The sequence below is a fragment of the Cupressus sempervirens genome, chromosome 6 (genome assembly GCF_028749045.1).
Source record: "Cupressus sempervirens isolate cs-2001-9-10 chromosome 6, ASM2874904v1, whole genome shotgun sequence".
Lineage (NCBI taxonomy): Eukaryota > Viridiplantae > Streptophyta > Pinopsida > Cupressales > Cupressaceae > Cupressus > Cupressus sempervirens.
The window spans coordinates 117930572-117936903 of NC_143123.1; the positions used below are offsets into that span (position 1 = coordinate 117930572).

The window sequence follows — 6332 nt, forward strand, 5'->3', positions numbered from 1 at the left end:
GCCTGTCTCCAGATTTGAATTTTGAACTTGCACTCCCACTCCCATTCTTGAAGTTGCTTATTCTTTGGCATCAACAGTCTTATTTCATAAATTCGATGATCAATTTCAAGCCATATCTGTCTATTTATCGGGCTCAGGTTCTTCACATCAAATGCAGTGCTATGTTTAACTTAAGTTGGAGTGTGATATACCCATTACCATAGCTCGCATACGCACACAATCCAAACTTCTTAGTAATGTATATTGTACCTGAGACATTTTGTTGAACAATTTGGATTTATTCCCAGTTTATAGTGCACTCGATATTGTCATATATCCATGTGACTGTGGGTTTTCTCTGTTATTCTTCACAATCAATTCCAATTGAATGGGCGACACCTTTGGGAGAAATCACAATTTCAATTGTCACAGAAAGCGGGTTTACATTTACATTCATGCCTATCATGAATGGGATATGATGGTCCTTCAAAATTGACTAATGGATGCTTGTAGAGTTCTAAAGATCCTTTTTTTATTGACTGAGTTACTTATCACAAGTGTGCCTACGAAATCAGATGCCTCGAATTCTACATCATCAATCACTTTGCCGAATCCTAAGACATGTTCCTCACTTGAAAGGGGGAGATCATTTTTAGTGTTGCTCATAGAAGAATTAGAATATCCTATTGGGAGAGCCTCGGTGGGTTTATCAATGACTGAATCACATGATCCTTCACACATGGAAGCTTCAAATTCTCCCTTTACATTCATATTTTCTGCTACATCTAAAGCCTTCTCCATTTTGTTCAAATTGGTTTCTTCAAGATCATCAGAATGGGAAATAAAGAGGGTACCAGAAATCACCTGAGAGGAAGTCTTGGTAATGAATTCCACATTGTCATCTTGTACAGTTTTCTTTGGAAGGGCATCTTCCAGTTCTTTGCTTTCGCAAATATCCAATGGAAGCCCAGATACCTAAACCTTCTCGGTGTTGATTTGAGTTTCAGGTTCTACCTTCAACTCAATGGGCATCACTTCTTCTTGGTGCAAAGAGTTAATTTTGTCTGAAACATTTCTATTGTCATCCAAGATGTTTGAATTGACAGGACTAACCTCTTTTTCTAATACAAGAGACTGGGCTAAGTCTGGCTCATTGAAGTTGTTAGGTTCTGGTTTCTCCTCTACAGTAATATTTCCCATAGATGCTTGAGACTTCTCTACCTTAGGCTCAACAAGAATTGTTCTTGCTTCTGGCTCGAGAGTAACATTCTTCTCAAAATCTGGAGCCTGAATTGATGCTTTGCATATATCATTCTCTACAGCAGGAGGCAGAGTTGAATTTGGTTCTTTGAGGTCATCAGGTTCATAATTCTCCTCTCTATCAACAAAATCATTCTGAGGTGATGATTTTGACTTATCTTCTTCGGGCTCAAACCCAGTAACCTTCATTTTTTCTTCTTGCTCCAAAGTAGTAGTCTCCTGCAAAGTGTTTGCCTTACCATCCAATGCAATCGAACTGCTGAAACTTTAGCTTCTTGCTCTTGATCAAGAATTGATGATGCCCAGATTTTGTTGCCTTCAACAAGTGGCAGGGTTGAACCTTCCTGCTTAGGTTATTAGGTTCTAATTTATTATCTTCCTCCACAAAGGATACCTTAAGAGTTGTTTTTGACTTGTCCTCTTCCTCCTGAGTGATCTTTTGAAGAGGGGTCACTGCCTCGTTAACTAATGAAATTGTCTTCTCTGAAGTGATGAGTGACTTCCTTTTATTTGAAAGATTTTCATCCTGATTTTCTGTGTCTCCATTCTACAGATCTATCTTGTTGACTTCAATTTCCCGGTTATCAGAATATTTCTCTATCCCCTGCTCGACGGAAACATTGTCATCTACAGTTTCTTTGTTGTTGTTAATTGTATTTTCAACATCCTCTTTACTTTTAGCTTTGCCTACCTGTAACGACTTAGACCTAGACTCAGGACTGACTAGACTGTATGACTCAATACTGCCAAAAAAATGGGTACTTAAAGTCAAGCAACACCCAGTAAGAATCATTATACAAGGAATAACCTAAGGCCTGATCAAAGAGTTGCAAATATCAAAGTACATAAAGGAACTACCAATGGAACCACAAATAATCGTGATATATATCAAGCAGTATCATAAGCCTGAAAAAATTAGACATGCTACAAGAACCTCTGAGTACCCAAGGCATAAATCACTATAAGTAAACCATTTAATTCTTTCTTGAAAGTGTCAAAGCCAAGGCAGGTACAAAGCTATACCACATTACTTACATCAAAATTCACAAAACATAGGTACCAGGTTTTAAAAATTAAAGGTTCAAAACCACCATGTTTGATCAATTCAATGTTAAAAAATCGTAATTACCTAGTCCAAAAAATTGATTTCTTCAGGAGATCCATAAAAATTGGAAATCCAGAACCCAAGAAAGAATTCACTAAAATTTGTATAGGAATTGAAAAGCCAAGGATGAATTGGACAAATTTGCCTAGTACAAAAAATTTGGATCAAGTTGAATTTGATTTAAAACTAAACAGATCTGGTAACTACGTAAGAAAGTCCACCATCTGACACTTTAGCATGAAAAGTCAATCAAAATCAAAGACAACATGAATACAACACACTTCTCACCAGGACATATACCATAATTTAATTACCTATTAAACAAGCATTTCAACCTGAAGAAAGTGGGGATAACAAAATAGAGCAATCATGCAAAAGATTGGAAGCCTATCATGCAACTACCTATAGAATTTCCAATTTCACTGCCATAAACATTAGATGCCTACAACCAAAGAATATCTTCCTTGCTACTGACATCCACATCCCATAATATGATTTAATTTCCCATCCTGTAGATTTTGACTCAATCCTTGATTAGGCAACTACCATAACATATTAATACAAACTTCAGTTAAATGTTCAAAAATCATTTCCCACAGCTTTCTACAACTATTAATATTTCCTACCTATCAAACAAAAGCCAGCAAATATACATGATTACCTGGGTCAATAAGCTAGTTTGAGACAGTGGACCTCCAACTAAAGTCTGGCTTGCTAGATTTTCAAGACCAGCAAAGTTGAAACCAGATCCCATACCTCCAATTGGTTGAAGTGAACCTTGATGTGGTAAATGCCCCCCAATGGGACCACTAGCACTTCCATGTCCTACACCAAATCATCTATTACACTTCACTCTTGCATTCTTGTCTCCTGATGATGGATCTTGTAGTGTGATCTAAAACATTGATCCTAAAAATACCATACACAATCAAATTGAAAAACAAAAAATTTACTTTTCAAATAGATTAATGTTGATGTAGCTACAAGATTATGCTTACCAAAAATTCATTTGATCCAAAACATTGATGTTAAACCACACATTCATTTGATCCAAAACATTGATGCTAAACCACAAATTCATTTGATCCAAAATGATGATGCTAAAAATATTTACACAATTGAATCTAAAAATCAAATTACAGTGTCATTCAAACTTACCATATCTGAAGGGATAAGCAACAACATCCACTACAATGTCATAGATGTATGAGTAAACAATAGTTGATCCTGGCAGTGAGCTCTCCAAGTTGGAGAGAGCAGGTACCCAATTTCTATTGAAGTAGGGTGATGCATCATTTATTCTTACATTGCATGGCCTCCCTACCATAGCAAGAAATGTTCTTTCTGAAGTTGAACATCCCAAGATGGACAACCCTGCTACTATGAACTTTATGGCTCCAAAATTGTACAGATCCTAGCACGGTTACTATTAACATTTCCTATATTGAAGAAATAACTAACACCCCAATCAGCATTTCGTGCAGCCAAGTAGTAAAGTGCATTGCTTACAATACTCGAAGCACGCTCTGCCCCAACAATGGCTATTATTCTTATGGGTTTTAGGATCCCTTAAAACCTGTTTTTCTTATCAAAAACAATGGCTATTATTCGAGATGTATATTCCCTGAAATACTGCACTTGCTTCCACAATGCTATCACATTCTGCACAACCCCCACAAAATATATAAGCTTTCAACCCAAACAACAAATTACCCACATTACATGCACTGTTAATGTAACCATTTTAATGCTTAAATGAAAATGCTTTAAAAATACTTATTTATGCCTACCCCGCTCTCTGCAGTAAAATTATCATAGCTAGAGACAGCTGAAGCAAAGCTTACTCCTGTAAGAAAATCATTTGAGGAGAGACTGTCATCCAAATATGTTGGAACTACTTCTTTGATGCCCAGTGTAGATGCTATAGAAAAAACTCCACATGATCAATACTACAAGGGAAGCAAATATATCATTTCAAGTAGGAATACAAACTTGTTTGATGATATGAAAAAGGAAAATATTTTAGCCACTACAGCTAGTTTTCGAATTTAAATATAACAAGGATTAGATTTTTAAAATAGACCATCTAGAAAAAACTAAAGGTAGTGGTTTTGCTATGGATCTAAACACTACATATTGACATATGTACCAGTGACAAGTTAAATCATTTCAAGCAGACTATTTTCTCTTGTATGACATCATTTTCTTTCCATCAGTTCTCTTTTCTACCATCCACAAAAAAATCTAATAACAAAAACTCAAACATGAATATTCGAACCAATTAACAACAAAGTAATTATAGTAATAACAAGCCAATCCTTAATAGATACTTGGTTTATGGTAAACCGATGAAACTAAAAACAATAACCATATGCAATTATTGCTTCATATTTGAACAAATCACAAGTTGCAAAATAGAGATAGTTCTGCACACTTAAGGCATAATTATCATCAAAGCAAAACTTCCAGACTTAAGAACAATAATCTCAAAAATGACTTTTCAAATTAAAATCAATGATAAGGGCACCATCAAAATGACAAGCCAATCCTCGATTGGGAAGTGATTTTATAATAAATAATTGGAAATATAAAAACCTTACTATTTTCAATAATTGTCTTATATCAGGCCAAAACCACAAAATGTTGAAAAGTAGAATCGTCTGAACTCTGAACTTTGAAGGTGTACTTATTATTGAAGTAAAATGTTAACAATTAAGACACAAAAATCATTGATAAGTAGGAGATATTTTCCACATCAAGTCAAATTCTGATATTGCTATCAAGATTCAACAGTGCAATTTTTTAGTCAAACTCATTGAACCAGATTCATGCATAGTAGTTCACACAAACTCATTTCTCATGAGAATGAATGGAACACTTAGCACTCATTTCATCTAGGTAGTGCTCACAAAGGTGAAGCACCATGACTTCCTCAAAGGCTCGCCTATTCCAATACCACTCCAGCTCAAGCAGGCTTAACTATGGAGTTTCCTCCATGGTTTAAACCACTCTACTTTCAATACCATTTGCAAAACCTACAACAAGTGTTGTGCCTTATGAACCATTCATTAGAAACGCCCTTGAGCTCATCAATAGATAAGCCTAAGATATTTTCCACAACAAGTCAAATTGTGATATTGCTATCAAGATTCAACTGTACATTTTTTGAGTCAAACTCATTGACCCATGAATATATAATATATGACCCAAGAAAAAGGGTGAAATTTTAAATGTAATGGATTATAAATCCTTTCCTCCTATTATCGGCCCTATCAAACACTTTCTTCAGAGTATGAATCTGGGGAATTTGCATATAACTTGGAAGAGATTAAGGTTTTAGAAATTAGATATGGCTATGCATGTTCAATTATAAAAAGTTCATTTCATAACATGATTGCACATGCAAGTCTCTATCTTAGAAATATTTCCTATTCCAAACAACAGAGTCAGGGGTTATGATGCTCAAATGGAACTGAGATTGTTTTTGTTGATGTCTGAATAACGAGACCTAGAAGTATTGATTTCAAAATACTATTCGATATTCATGTCACGCATAGATTCCTAAAATTGAAGTAGATGTTAGAGCAAAACTATTTTTATGTTATTACCATTGGATTATCTTCTTGTAAAACAAATTTTAGGAATGCATATTGGACACTATTTGATTTTCCTATTTATTGTGTCAATTTGTGTTATGTTTGGGTTAACTTTTGATAAGGATATTTCAAAGAAAACAAAAACCACTAAGATGGTGCATTCTTTATAGACTTGTAAACTAACATACATGGTAAATAACCCTATTGTCAACCAAAATGGCATTGCAGTAGCTATGTTTTTCTGACTGCAGTGACCAATTTATCTGGGTGAGCTTCCTAACAATTTGCAAGCAACTAGTTGCCTGTCATATTATGATAGATATTGGTATTCATTCAATTTCAATATGATATAGTATAATCCCTACCTACGTAAAATACACATCATAATTCAG

General features: G+C 34.9%; 1 pseudogene; it reads right to left on the reverse strand.

Annotated features, from left to right (window-relative positions):
• Positions 1 to 1786: 1786 nt before the first annotated feature.
• On the reverse strand, positions 1787 to 6249 carry LOC149551499 (GDSL esterase/lipase EXL3-like; annotated as a pseudogene).
• Positions 6250 to 6332: the final 83 nt, after the last annotated feature.